At 43.3% G+C, this 15425-nt stretch overlaps 1 long non-coding RNA gene across 1 annotated transcript; it reads right to left on the reverse strand.

Annotated features, from left to right (window-relative positions):
- Positions 1-243: 243 nt before the first annotated feature.
- On the reverse strand, positions 244-9815 carry LOC122386171. Its single transcript, XR_006257343.1, has 4 exons — positions 9705-9815; positions 5726-5883; positions 1837-1978; positions 244-730 (listed from the first exon to the last, which is right to left on the reverse strand). It is a non-coding gene; the product is annotated as an uncharacterized LOC122386171 (long non-coding RNA).
- Positions 9816-15425: the final 5610 nt, after the last annotated feature.

Consider the following 15425-nt stretch of genomic DNA (forward strand, 5'->3'; position numbering starts at 1 on the left):
AAGTTAATTTTTGTACACCACATTTTCAAAAGGCAGAAAAGCACCCATATATATATATATATATATATATATATATATATATATATATAGATATAGATATATATATATATATATATATATATATATATATATATATATATATATATATATATATATATATATATATATACATCCATATATATATACATTACACCCATCCAAAATATATGTCCATCAGCTGAGTTCAAAATGTAAAGAGTTCAATTGAATGCAAGTCAATTTATTTATAACCAATCGCGCCGACCGCAGAGCAGCTTCACATGTACATGCACAGACCTTTAGCCCATTTGCAAGAGACGCACTCGATAGACGCGGACAGTCGCTCCGCGCTCTGTCTTGATTATGATTTGGCAACAGCCCTCAGTCTCGCACGCACTCTCACTGGGCTAGAAGACTACTATGACCTACATGACCTTGCGTTCAGTTTTTGGCCATTTTTAACAAATAGCACAAAACTATTTCACTTTCGTGTGAAAGCGCTAATGAAAAACAGAAAGGGAAAAGGCGCCTCTGTCATAGGAGAAGCGTATTTCTCGTGCCTTCACCTACTATGTATGTTAGCGTCTTCTATATCCAGCTGAAAGATCTCGTCGATTTCAAGGATGGCCGGCCGTCCCTCACACGGCTGCGTCACATCTTCCAAGGCCCCAACACTTCGAAGCCTCAGCCAAATACTGGCATAGCTCCAAATCTGAAAGGAGGGGAATATCACAGTCGTTTTAGAGTACACCATGCATCCTGTGTCGCCCGGGAGAAATAATCAAGTAAAGGCCTGGCTACACTATGCGTTTTCTGCGTGCGTTTTTTGCGGGTTTGCGTATTTTACGTAATATCGTTCTGGAAAAAACAACGATATTACGTTTTTGTGATGTTTTTTATATTAAACTTTAGTTAATGTAAGAGTTATAATAACTTTTGTATTTAACTAATGTAAAAGTTATATTATTTATAACAAACGCAAACCCGCAAAAAACGCACGCAGAAAACGCATAGTAAAGCCAGGCCTTCAGCACTGAAGTGAACGTGACAACAAGGGGCAAGGATATAACCGAACAAAGGGAAATGACAAGAAAATGTCCTGAACACTCACATGGTAAACGCCGATAACCAGCGCGACGTCAAATGGGAATTCTGGTTAGGGTTAACCTTGAAGATAAAATTAAGGTAGATCCGATTTCTTTGAATGAGAGGATTAGGAATACAGGTGGCCATCAAACTGCTTTAGAAAACACATGCCGACGATTAACTCTAGGAATTTTCACGCCAATATTTATTAAATAATAGCTATAATCAGGGCTGCGGAGTCGATGGATTTTCGGCGACTCCGACTCCGACTCCGGCTTTCAAAAACCAGCTCCGACTCCGACTCCGACTCCGGGCAGAATTGTCGACTCCGACCGACTCCAACTCCCGACTCCGACTCCGCAGACCTAGCAGGGCTGCGGAGTCGACAGATTTTCGGTGACTCCGACTCCGACTCCGGCTCGGGTTTCTAAAATCGACTCCGACTCCGACTCCGACTCCGGTCACAACTGTCGACTCCGACCGACTCCGACTCCGACTCCGACTCCGCAGCCCTGGCTATAATGAAATGACCCTAGTGTCGTCATAAATGACGTCACGCAAGGTCAACAATGCAAAAGTGAAGCATCGCAACTTGCAAGGAGTGCATTTTTTGGCCATTTTTAACAAATAGCACAAAACTATTTCACTTTCGTGTGAAAGCGCTAATGAAAAACAGAAAGGGAAAAGGCGCCTCTGTCATAGGAGAAGCGTATTTCTCGTGCCTTCACCTACTATGTATGTTAGCGTCTTCTATATCCAGCTGAAAGATCTCGTCGATTTCAAGGATGGCCGGCCGTCCCTCACACGGCTGCGTCACATCTTCCAAGGCCCCAACACTTCGAAGCCTCAGCCAAATACTGGCATAGCTCCAAATCTGAAAGGAGGGGAATATCACAGTCGTTTTAGAGTACACCATGCATCCTGTGTCGCCCGGGAGAAATAATCAAGTAAAGGCCTGGCTACACTATGCGTTTTCTGCGTGCGTTTTTTGCGGGTTTGCGTATTTTACGTAATATCGTTCTGGAAAAAACAACGATATTACGTTTTTGTGATGTTTTTTATATTAAATTTTAGTTAATGTAAGAGTTATAATAACTTTTGTATTTAACTAATGTAAAAGTTATATTATTTATAACAAACGCAAACCCGCAAAAAACGCACGCAGAAAACGCATAGTAAAGCCAGGCCTTCAGCACTGAAGTGAACGTGACAACAAGGGGCAAGGATATAACCGAACAAAGGGAAATGACAAGAAAATGTCCTGAACACTCACATGGTAAACGCCGATAACCAGCGCGACGTCAAATGGGAATTCTGGTTAGGGTTAACCTTGAAGATAAAATTAAGGTAGATCCGATTTCTTTGAATGAGAGGATTAGGAATACAGGTGGCCATCAAACTGCTTTAGAAAACACATGCCGACGATTAACTCTAGGAATTTTCACGCCAATATTTATTAAATAATAGCTATAATCAGGGCTGCGGAGTCGATGGATTTTCGGCGACTCCGACTCCGACTCCGGCTTTCAAAAACCAGCTCCGACTCCGACTCCGACTCCGGGCAGAATTGTCGACTCCGACCGACTCCAACTCCCGACTCCGACTCCGCAGACCTAGCAGGGCTGCGGAGTCGACAGATTTTCGGTGACTCCGACTCCGACTCCGGCTCGGGTTTCTAAAATCGACTCCGACTCCGACTCCGACTCCGGTCACAACTGTCGACTCCGACCGACTCCGACTCCGACTCCGACTCCGCAGCCCTGGCTATAATGAAATGACCCTAGTGTCGTCATAAATGACGTCACGCAAGGTCAACAATGCAAAAGTGAAGCATCGCAACTTGCAAGGAGTGCATGGAACCACGATTCTGTGTGGTTGAGCTAGTTTGAGATCGTTCCCGGCGCCAAAATAGCAGTTTTCATTTTTCCCCATTGACTTGTAATGGTGAGGTCCGTGACCGACCTGACCTCATGTGAACTTTAGGAAAAATCCGAAAGTTGTGAGACCTCTGATGGATATTAGGTCCTAAAAGCTGCATCTCCCTGTGAAAGCTCCTCTGGCACTGAGGGCGTTGCGAAGTTGCGACATCTGAAGACCGTGCAGAGGTTCACGTATGACGTCATAGGTCAGTGACCTGACCTGACCTGAAGATGCGGTTGGTGTCAAAAGATTCGGCTTGAATCAAAGGTCAGGTATGCCAAGTTTCAGCTCTTATCACCAGCGTGTTTGGAGCTATCGCAAAATAAAACCCTATGGGGGAGGGGGGGGCAACACCCCCCTCCCCTCGACCGAGGTTTATTAGTTTTTAATTTGGGATAGCCAAATTATGATCCCTGGCTCACAATCACCGGTTTCGGCGCTCGCAACATCGAGAAACGCCTTAAATCAAGAATATTTAATTTCAAAGTTGCAGTACTTTGGATTAAGAGGAGCTAATGCATTTGAATACCCCCTCTGAATGTGTGACGTCAGCGCAGATCTAGTGATTTCAAAATATCATATAAACTTCTTTGTAAAGCAGTGGTGGTATATGCTGCTGCGCGCGCAACAACTGCCGCACTTCGAAGATACCAAATTATTGCGTCCAAATGACGTCGTAGGTACAGTGTACCTCCGAATAATAAAGAAAAGTAATTGTCTAATATCTTAAAACCCGGTGAATATTTTTAAATTAAATTTGGTAGATATTCATTTTGCTCACTCTGAACCATGGGACATAGGGATGCGGAGCCGTGGAAATTTGAGACGGATTCGGCTTCGGAGAAAACAATCGGCTCCGACTCCGGGTGAAATGTCATGGCGGTTCCGGTTTAGAGTAAAATGGGCCGGCTCCGCCGCTCCGACTCAGTACATCCCTTATGCGAAACAATGGCCGTCACCTGATGACCGGTCCTCAGGTTCTGGGCATGCAGTAGACGTGGGGATGGAGGAGCAGACAGGACTGGGAGGTTGATTGCGTACTGTGGAACACTGGGGATACGTATTCAGTTTTTTTTTCACGTGATGGCCCGTGACGTACCACATGTTTTACTGCCTTGTACTGCCAAACCGAACTAGGTCAATTATTTTTTTCCTCTTAAAAAAAAGAGCCGGAATTGCCCCTTCTTTGACGGCTCCGGCTTCGGACTATATTGTTTCAAGGCTCCGGCTCCGGACAAATTGTGCCCGCTCCGGCAGCTCCAGCTCCACACCCCCTGATGGGACATCATTTTTATGCCAACTCATTAACAGTTTTGAAGGTTGAAAGATCAATTTAAAAGCAGTTTTCTCAAATAAAAATTGTTGATGTGACTTCCTATTCTGAAGCAACTAATCCATGCTGGGGGAAGAGCAGTTTGTCCCTATTACATTAACCCGGCACCGCCTGGGCTATTTCCGTACCCACGACAGCCTCGGGGGGGGGGGGGGGGTCGGATCCGACCCCCCCTGTTATCTCGAGAACCAATGGTCGCATCGAGCCCCGCGAGGCGGCGTTCGAAAGGTCTCTACGAGACCTTCCCAAAGCACTCTTAAGATTTTAAGATTGAGGTCAACTTTCGGGTCAAGGTCAGGTCAAAGGTCAAATTCTGGGGTTTTGCATGATTAGGCTTACGGACAGCGGAATCGATAGCTGCTGCTCGAAACTCACCAAAAATGACCTCAAAGGCCTAGTGAAGGTACCATGTGCGTATAGGGGTCATACTAAGTACGGGTCAAGGTCAGGTCAGGTCACGAAAGGTCACGGTTTTCACTTTCTGCTACATGGGCGTGCGACACATGTTTTATGGCTTATTTTTCACGCCGAATCCGATGGTAATGGTTATATGTGACCCCAAGTCACTGTGCTGGTGATAAGTGTGCATTGAAAGCATAAAAAATCGTTTATACCATACATAACTAAACGAGGGCTGAGAAAAAAGGTCAATTTTTCAACTTTTTATTTTTGACATAAAAATGCACTTTTCTAGACGAGCTTTGTCACAGGAATCTAGTGGTGCCATTTGTTTTCACATGCGATGTTCAGAAGTGCCTCTAATTCACGAAAATGCTTATGACGTCACCATGCCCTATGCATGTTGGAGCTATTTTTTACAATTTGGGGGTCAAAAATCAAGATAGAAAGTTGAAATTTGGGACATCTAATGTTCTAACAGAGCTCTATAACATATATTCCGGTTTTTTGGAAATTCTCAAAATTTTGGATTTTATTAGCTGTCTTCCAAAAAATGTAGTTTTTTGAATTTTTAGGGGTGAAAAACGCAATTTATAGAAAATCCGAGATAGCCATTTTAAAGAACTCGTTAAGCTGCGTTTATTCATGTCCTTAATTTGCAAATTGCTTTAAACCCTGATTTTTGGCGATTTTTTAAACATTTACCACTTTTTGACTAAAAACGCCATGTAGTTACATCACTAAAATCGATATATCTAAAAAAAATTGAAATTTTTTTCTTAAAAATTACACAGAAGACATCAAATTGATGGGGAAGAAGGTATGCCAAGTTTCAAGTTGATAGCGTAAGCGGTTCTTGAGTTATTCAAGAAAAACGGAGGGGGTCGGATCCAACCCCCCCCCCCCCCCAGGCGGTCGCGGGTTAATCCGGATAAGGCAGTGAGAAATTGTACCAACACGTATACATACCTAGCCCAGGCATCCACGGTGTGCAGTTCAAGCCGACAGCAGTCATGCTCCCGCAGCAGTCACAGCTGGGATTTCCAGCCACTCAGCACACTCAGAATGGGGAGGTGCCCACTCGCATTGCGCTGATTTCCTGCCAATCTTGACAGCATACTCCAGATCTGGGAATGTTGAAACAAATACAAATAAGTAAAAAAAAAGAAAAGAATACATCTACACCTTTTTATGCGCAATTTCAAAAAGTTAAAGACCAAATTCAAAACGTTCACGTGCATTTCGAACATAAACTTTTTGAATTTGGTCTTTACCTTTTTGAACTTGCGCCTAGAAAGGTGTAGACACTAGACTGACATAAATGAGCATAAAACTGAGTCTAGTCAAAGGAAACTGGAGGACTAGGAGCATATGTCCAGTGACATCATCAAAGTCTACATATTTTGTCAGTCACAACCTTCATACATTTACCCAAGCATAAACTAACGTACATGTGTAGCAGGCATCTTACATGTAGTCAATGCTTTGTGAAAAGTATGAAGAAATAGTATGCAGTGCTCTAGCGAGGAACATCTTGATATATGTAGTTTGGTTTTCAAATGACCTTTTCCTCGATAATTAATTGAAAATGCAATAAAAAGCAAATATTATATTGTTTGGCAAATTTTCGAACAACAGTTCATTATCAAGCCACATGAAACAATTGTCAATTGTTTCATGTGGCTTGAGAATGAACTGCGTTCGAAAATTTGCCAAACAATATAATATTTGTTTTTTATTGCATTTTCAATTAATTATCGAGGAAAAGGTCATTTGAAAACTAAACTACACTTTGTGAAAAGTCTCTATGATCCAGTTCTTGAGACATTTACATGAATATCATTTTAAGTTACCTACGCATTGTAGATGTTAGGTTTGTAGTTTGTTAGGTTGTAAGTTAGAAGGTAAGCTTAGGTGAAGTTTGATTGTTTACCTAATTCTAAAAAATGAATAATTAGGAGACTTTTATGATCAATTTCATATAAGTATCTCAAGAACTGAAGCCAAGCAACTTTCTTCAAACAGTTGGCAGCATGTAAGATGCCTGCTATAGTAATACCCAACCTACATACCTACAACTCACCAACCTACAACCTCACAACCTTAAGCCATGGATGGATACTTCATTCATGCTTAACCCTATTCCTGGCGGGCTCCGCCGGGACAAGAAACTGGCGGGGGGGGGGGGCCGATTCGGCCCCCCCCCCTGAGATCTCGAGAACGAAGCAAGATAGCGACAAACGGTAAACGGCATCAGATACGCACGGTCAAGATCTACAATTTTTACAAAGGTCATTTTCAGGTCAGGTCAAAGATGACGTCACAGGGGTCGAAAAAGTCAAAATGGCGGCGCTAGATATGGAGTTTTTCTCGAATAACTTTCGAATTAGTCAAGATAGGAACAAACTAAGGGCATCATCGTGATCCTCTCGTCAATCCGCATCGAATGATATATATGTTGACCTCGCAAGGTCAAGGTCAAAGGTTGACCTCAGGTCACGTGACCTCGAGGTCATCATGTATATCATTCGATGCGTCTTGACGAGCTTAACACAATGAGACCATCCACGCGTCTGTATCTTGTTCCTGTACGGAGTTATTGGCCAAAAACCTTTGGTGACCTTTGATGACGTCACATGACCTCACAGCTGCCCAACAGCAAAACAGACCTCAAGGTAGTGAAGGTTGATCGTATATGAAGTCATGTATGGTATATGGGGCCATTCCGACCCGTTTTAGTGGTAAAAACAGGGAGTTGATTTTTCCCCCATTTGACTTATAATGGGGAGGTCGCGAAACTGACCTGACCTTAGGTCACCGATATCAAAATTCCGAGATATACAAATTGCACATACTGGTACCCTAACTAAAGCCTGAAGAGAAGAAATTGATCGGTCAAAAACTCTAGCTCTGGCGTGATTGCAAACTTTTCTGAGGTAGGGTCACCAAACCGCCTCTGGTGACCTGACCTGAGGTCAGATCAACTCAAAATTTTCAGACTTGTTGCGTAGAAGCCTTTTAGGAAAAGTCAGAAAATTTGAGCTTCCTAGCTCAACGCGTTTGGGAGAAATAACCAAAAAACCTCAGGGGGGGGGGGGCTCCTGAGGCCCCCCCCCCCCCCGCCAGGAATAGGGTTAAACCTATGCAGACCTTTTGTATATGTACTAAGTTCAACCATCACTGTAATCGTCTCTTTGAACACAGCACGAGAATTGCTGGCTGAATTACTGAGAAAACTGGATGGCGCACATTTATTTCACAGACGATCAACTTAAATCAAAATTATTTCTACCTGGTTCCAGACTCCAGTGTCCTAGAATTAGTTGATTTCTGTGGGAAATGACATTCAAAAGAAGACAATTTTCCACTCTCAACTTCAATAAAAAAGAGCATTTCCATAGATGGTCTAAACAACATATTGATTCACACATTAGAAGGTACATCCTACTGCATTTGTGAGGAAATGCATGCTATCAATTCATTTTCCTTCCATTTTTACCACCATCTGTTTTTTTTTAGGTTTGCCGGACCCAAAATTTTCCACCCTCTTCCTCTGTCCACTGAATAATTTTCCCCTCTGACACCCAAGTAAAAATGTAATTTTGAGTCACTGTTTGGTTCCTATTTTCCCAGAATCGCATCTCGTATTTACATTTACAACCTTGCAGGGATACTTATTGGTAAGCCACACTTTGATTAACATAAGAGCATTTTATCATTGTTAAAATCTTATTTTGAAATTATTATTCATAGCTCCAATACTGATACAAAGTGCACTCACCAGTTTTCTCAGTTAAATCAGTCAGCAATTTTCATGCTGTGTTCAAAAGACGCTTACAATGAGGGTCGAACTTTGAAGAAAAAAAACTACAATACCAAATAGCCATTTTGCACCCTAGGCTCTAAACTAAATAAGAACCATGTCACATTCTGGCACTGAGCCAGACTGGGAAAATACACATTATGCCAAATATCTCCGGCGTAGTGGTGGGATTGCGCCGAAAAATTGAGCGCATGTCTGGCATAATTTCACATGCACCAAATTCAGTGCATGGTGGCCGCTGAATTTTTTGGCGCAGGGCTGCAGCAGAATTTTAGGTATTTTTCAAGTATAGGTAAGTAGGTAAGGTTAGGTCAGGTTTGATTTTTTCTTTTATTTGCTAGGCATATAAGATCATTTTTGGATTTAGGATGTCAAATAATGTAAGAATATGAAAAAATTATCCTTGAAATCTATTCAGGACTTTATCTTGACATTTACCAAATTTTACTGCGAATGGTGGTCACCAGATATTTCAGCACGCTGGTCAATCTAGCAGCAGACTAGCCCTGCGAACTGGTCTGAAGAGGGTCTGAACTTGCCACAGCATGACGCTAGTGTGACACGCGCATTGTGGTATTGGGTCTTCATGGGAACATCACCTGATTCAGATTCTCAAACAGGGGAGAGCGTCCGAGGCCCCAGAACATTCCTGGTTGATATAGCCTTCGTCGGTAGGTAGATGTGCACATGCTTTATTGTTATGTAGAAGTGGCTTACTTCGGCACAAGTAGGCACAGAGGCGGATCCAGCTCAGAGGTTTGGGGGGGCAAACCATAAAAATTTATTGATTCTTTCCATGCATCGTCCATAGGCGTAATGTTAAAATCATGCCGTTTGGGGGGGGGCAAATGCCCATTTTGCCCCCCCTGGATCCGCCACTGAGTAGGCACCCAACTTTCAGGGCAAATGATGCAGAAATTTCACCGCAAAATTGCTTGCATCGAATTTCGGCACATGAGGGTCTCACGGGCGTCCGGCGTAGTGTATGGATGTTTTCCAGTCTAGGCACTGGCACCAGCACTGAGAGGCGGCGTACCTAACATTCATTTGACAGGCGAATTGAATGATCTTGATCTAATGCGAAAAAAAAAACAGGACAAATAGCATGACAAGTGAAATACGTACCTTTCTTCAGCGGTTCAATCTTATAGATCTCATTCTTCGATCAACCCGCCACAACAAACACGTGTCGCGACACAATCCATCACAACAAATCGGAAACTAGCGTCACGCAGCGCCGCCTGATATAACAAATGTTTTTTAAATAAATTATGACTTTTACCATATATCTCACTTTAAATTATAAAATATTTTTGAAATAAATATAAATGAAAAGTTCATTTAAAATTATAATGTAAATTCAAATAGGTAGAGCTAAAAATTAGCCAATAATATCGGGGGGAATTGGCCAGCAAATAGTTCAGCGCTTGTCACATGCAACCATCATGTGGCCAATACAACTGAGACGACAGATGCTGCTAAAAAAGCAAGCGAAAACAGGGACGTACTAAAGGGGGGTGGACCGGAGCCCCCACAGTGTTTTCGGGGCCCGGGATGGAGTCGGGGCCCCGCGGGCCGGGGGCCCCACGTTGGCCGGAGTCGCGTCAGAGTCTAGGGAAATTCGCGGGAGTCCCTGGGGTCACGGTGGGACGGTCGGGGTCCTCCATAGCAGCTACCCCCCCCCCCCCAAACTCTGGGGCCGTGCAGGGGCGGTGCGCCCACAACTTTGAGACGAAATACTGCACTTTTTTGCAAATGTTTCCTTTTTGTTGACAAAGCCAAGGGACGAAAAATCAGTGGCCTTAAACCGGTGAGAAAACTAGAGTTGGGGGTACTCCAGGCTGATCTCTATTATGGTGTGCCCCCCCCCAGTCTGAAAGTAGTTCCCGCGCCCCTGCCCTGGGGCCCTCTGACCGGACTGACAGCTGCAGGGTCCTTCTTGCTGCCTGGGGCCGCCTGTGGATGGCCGCTGGTGTCTGTGTCTGACCGCGGCCCCTCTGACTCCTCAGTGGAGGGGGCCCTCTCATAGGTGAGGGCCTTCTGTCATGGGTGGGGCCCTCTGTGGAGGGGACTCTTTGGAGGGGGTCCTCTGTGGAGGGGGCCCGGGATTCCTCTGCCCCCTTAGCTGAATCCTAGGTATACGTACTGGGGGTCGTATCAACCCAACTCTCCGTGTTATGAGAAATGCCCCGCCCATGATGCGAAAGTTAATGGACTCTGTAAAGGGAGTTTTGTATGGTTTCAAAAATACACTTTTTCGGGGGCAAAATATACACCCCTTAAAACACCATCGTCTTCGCTTGACACGCTATAAAATACCCTTAAAAGTATATTGTACTCTGTAAAGAGAATTTTATAGGGTATCAAAAATACACCCTTTTAAAAGGTTTAATATATACACCCCTTAAAACACCCTCATCCGCTTGACACCCTACAAAAAACTCCTAGAAAATATAACGGACTCTGTGAAGGGGGTTTTTAAAGGGTGTCAAAAATACACCCTTTAATGGATAAGGTGTTGACACCCTCCATGACTCCCCTATTTCTCCTTGACACTCTGAAAATACACCTTGAAAAGAGTCGTCATTGGAACAAAACTCACTTTCAAGAGTCATGTGACCCGTAAAAGGGTCTTTTAGAGAGTGTATACACCCTTAAAAACTCCCTTTATTTTTTATAGGGAGTTTTTATTTTTCTCAGTGTACCTTTCACCGCAACCCTGTCAATACCTATATCAGAAGGCTTGCCTGAGTTACTAATAGTCTTTCATTTAGAGAAAAATGTCTATCACTAATCAAAATCGTTAGGTATGCTGGTTCTGTTGCTCACCCCTTATCTAGGGGAAGGTGGGGTAGGCCGGACCAGCTAAGGTTTGAGGCCGCATATCTTGCTACACTGCTCTCGTAATTCATATTATTTATAGTCTTCGGAATGCTCAATCCTCCCTCTGTTGCTATGTGTGTAAAGACTAAATTTCAAATTAAAGACATCTAGGTGGTGGATGCTCTTAAAGAGGGACATGTCAAAAACTCAGACAAGAAAAAACGTGGGGTAAGACGGACCACCCAGCAGTGCCTGCTATCCGTTCATGTGTGTTACACTTCTGCTCTGTACTCTTGTAAGAAAAAGGCACGAATTAAAAAAAAGTAACCAGAATGGTAAAATAAAAAAATGAGCCTTTATTCTTTACTCATGTGTGATGGAAGTGCAGCTAAAAGCTGGGAACATGTGTGTTGATTGGCGTTTGGCATGAATGCATGCTAACTGAGCACTTGCATGCATGGCTCACATGCAACAAAGACTCCTTCCTGAAAAATTAGCTTACTTAAACTTGTGTCAATGTTTTGGAAAAGAACTTTCCATATGCAGGGTACAATGGACCACCACAGGGTAAGATGGACCACAGTGGTCCGTCTTGCCCCAAATCTAAATTCTGTCATTATCATGACGTATATGTCAAATAGCCCAACATTGCAAAACCTTGCCTTTCCTAAAGTGTGACTATAACAAAGTTTATAACTTTGTTCTTCACAGTTAAGTGCAACATAGAAACTAATCATGCAAGAAAGTCGCCATAATTAAATCACTCGTAGACCTCTTATATTAGATCGGTTTGACGAAAAACAACATTTTTCTCAATAACTCAAAAGCTATGCATCCTAGCAGCATGAGCTCAAGGTGGCCATTGTTACGAAGGAAAACAAAAATAGTGAGTGCATAAAGCAGTAGATATCAGCAGCGGCTCAGCCGGGATGGCTGGTGGTCCGTCTTGCCCCGCTGGGCCGTCTTATCCCACCTTCCCCTACAGCATCGGCGCGGCATACGTTTTGGTGATTCCTGCTCTGTTCCTCCTGTTTCGTTTTTTAGCCGTCAACCTTGAAATTTACCACTTTCCTAACAACTCAACAAGAAAAAATGGAACGCGATATTTGGGAAAAATGTATGTTTCCGAATTGTTTTATTTCTTCTTAAGCAGTTTGAACAAAAATAGAAGTCATTTCTCATTTGAAACTACCCCAATTATCACGATATGATAGTGCCCGTTATTGGCAATGTAGGTGGCAGCACCGTCGATTGCGACTTTTTCGCTGTAACTTCGACCTGCCCGAGCCTCGTCAAATCGCATTTTTACGCAAAACCAACTGCAGGGCTAGTGTTTTGGCATGCCCGCGCCACATAATATATTTGTCTAACGCGAATCTGCGACTATCGACACACCCTAATTGGCAGTCTCCGCTGTCCATTTGCATATACCGGCATTACATGTGTGACCTGCGTTATCTCACCTCTGACATTGAGGTACTCGAGGCCCTCCGGCAGCTGCCCCCTCAGTAGCGGAATGTCGGCGGCGGTGACTGATAGGAACCACAGCCTACGGCACCTGGTGAGAGGCTTCAGGCTGCCGGCCGTGAGATCAGGACAGTCTGGAAAACACACGCACACTATGGTGTGTCAAAAGTGGAAATAGCCAGTTCGCCGTGTGGCAACCCGGCAGCCCGCCGCCATATAGGGAAACTCATTAGTTTTTTAGTTTTATCTCCAGAACCGCTGCGCCGATCGTCACCAAATTTTAAGTACCCTCCAGGGAGTAGCTAGCGCACATGGTGACTAAAAAAAAAAAAAAAAAAATCCAAAGGCTTTGATAGGTTGGCCGCAAATGACTTCAGAGTGACGTCATTTCTGTCATGTTCGACCCAAAAAAAGGTTTCGCGGGAAGAGCTGTCAGGCCTATAGCTTTGTTGTTTGTTAAATAAAATGGCCTAAATCAATTTGCTTGATTTAGGCCAAGGCCCTAAAACATAAGGTTGGACGAAGTTTCCTACCAACAAGTTGCTAGAATTTGTCGTTATATTTCGTCCTTGCAGTTGTTTCTTTACAAATATAGAGCAAACAAGCATGTTTTCTAATAGTATGAAAATTTGAAAGGAAATAATAAGTCACTTTACATTTGATTCACAAAAAGCCATTTCGAAATCAAATTCAGTGTAGTTTTGACCAAACTCTAGTCGACTTATCCAGTATCTACTTAATTTTCCACATGCGTGGTTCAGACAAACACGTTGCTATGGGCGGTTGCTAAGGACGCTATCTCGTATTTGCAGATAGTTTTGTTGTTATGAAATAAGGTAAAACAAGCTCTTTGGATATTTCCCTGTATTTCGGGGCCCATCTAATTTATCTAGCTTTGGCATAATATTTTTTCTTTATCATATCATGGTTCCAGACACAGGTGGTTACTTTCAGCGCGTAAAGAAATAAGAATAAAGACTTATTATGTTATACAGAATGCAAGTCGCCAGTCCCTGGTGGTAAAGTGAATGATACACAGAGATATCTGTGTTATCCCGGTAGAAGCATCCCTGTGATCTAAGTGTGATCGATCATAAATTGTCTGAGAATCAGAAGTTTAGCTTTAAGTCAAGAACCACGAAACAACCAGCTTATAGCTGGTGGAAGAGCCGCCAGTCGCCACTCATAAGCTTTCAGAAAACCGTGAACGACAAGTAAATGGCGAAGTACTTGTATGGACAGCATTATGACATATATATGTTTTCAAATATAACCTTATGTTCAATGATTGCGAAATGCAAAAGGTTCCAAAATTAATTACAAAATTAATATATTTCGGACACTGTCCTTCAGTTCAGAATTGCAAATTAAATCATTTAGTCACAACACTAAATGATTTAATTTGCAATTCTGAACTGAAGAAGGACAGTGTCCGAAATATATTAATTTTGTAATTAATTTTGGAACCTTTTGCATTTCGCAATCATTGAACATAAGGTTATATTTGAAAACATAAAACCGTAAACATGGGACTACTTAAATCTTGTCCGACAGAAGCAGGCAACAGTTCCGATTGCCTATATGCTATATACATGTTGCGGAAGGGGCACATTTCGGCCTCGAAAGATACGAATTCATACGTCATAGTAGCATATTTCTGTCATGGTCAATTTGCGCAAAAATGGAACACCGGGTGATTACCGAGCTATGGTTCTATCCAAATTTTCTGATTCAAACTCGCCCAGGGTTATCGTGCAGTTAAAGGGGCCCGCTCAGCAGAATGCGTATGAAATATGGAGATTCTGAAAAATGGGTGGGGGGCCCGCACACTAGGGGGCCCGCTTTGAAGGCGATGACCCCCCGAAACGAAATCCTGGCTGCGCCACTGCATGACAGGCGGTACATTTATCCTGCGAATAGGCGTTGTTTTAACTCGCTCAGTCTAACGGTCACATGAAAATAAAATACAATCCCAAATCTATTTAAAACGGAACTTTTTGAAATAAAATTGCCCTCACGTGTGCACGTGGCACGTGCCATCCCATGCACCGCACACCATTCGATAGCCCGTTCGATTTTCTACACGATGCTGTTTTCCCCGTGCCGATCGGGCACACGGTTACCGAGATATTGTACGGGGACCGGACCCGTGTCGGGCAAATTTAGCCATTTTCGCCCGTTTTTGCAAGCCGATTTATACCTGTTAAGTCTAAGACGAGAATTTGCACTGTTTGGGCACGCGCCACGCGCTCGCTATCGATCCGATCGAGCTGAGACCCCTCAAAGGCACGTTGTCCATCCTTGTTCTATAAGTTGTGCAAATTTCAGCGCGCCAGATGCAACGGTCTGACCTGAAACCCGCGCTACGTAGCACCAAGTCGGGAACTCGGTAACAGACAGAAACTACGTCATCACAAAGAGTACACCTTTTTGCGTTAGCTTTTGACCATTGGGAAAAACATTTGTACACATTCGCCATATAGGTGGCGCTACAAATGGGCGGTTGGTCACAAATAATCACCATTGTGCAAAACTAACTATTCGGCGATCTTCCTC

This window comes from Amphibalanus amphitrite, unplaced genomic scaffold (assembly GCF_019059575.1).
Source record: "Amphibalanus amphitrite isolate SeventyFive unplaced genomic scaffold, NRLGWU_Aamphi_draft 000242F_arrow, whole genome shotgun sequence".
Taxonomy (NCBI): Eukaryota; Metazoa; Arthropoda; class Thecostraca; order Balanomorpha; family Balanidae; genus Amphibalanus; species Amphibalanus amphitrite.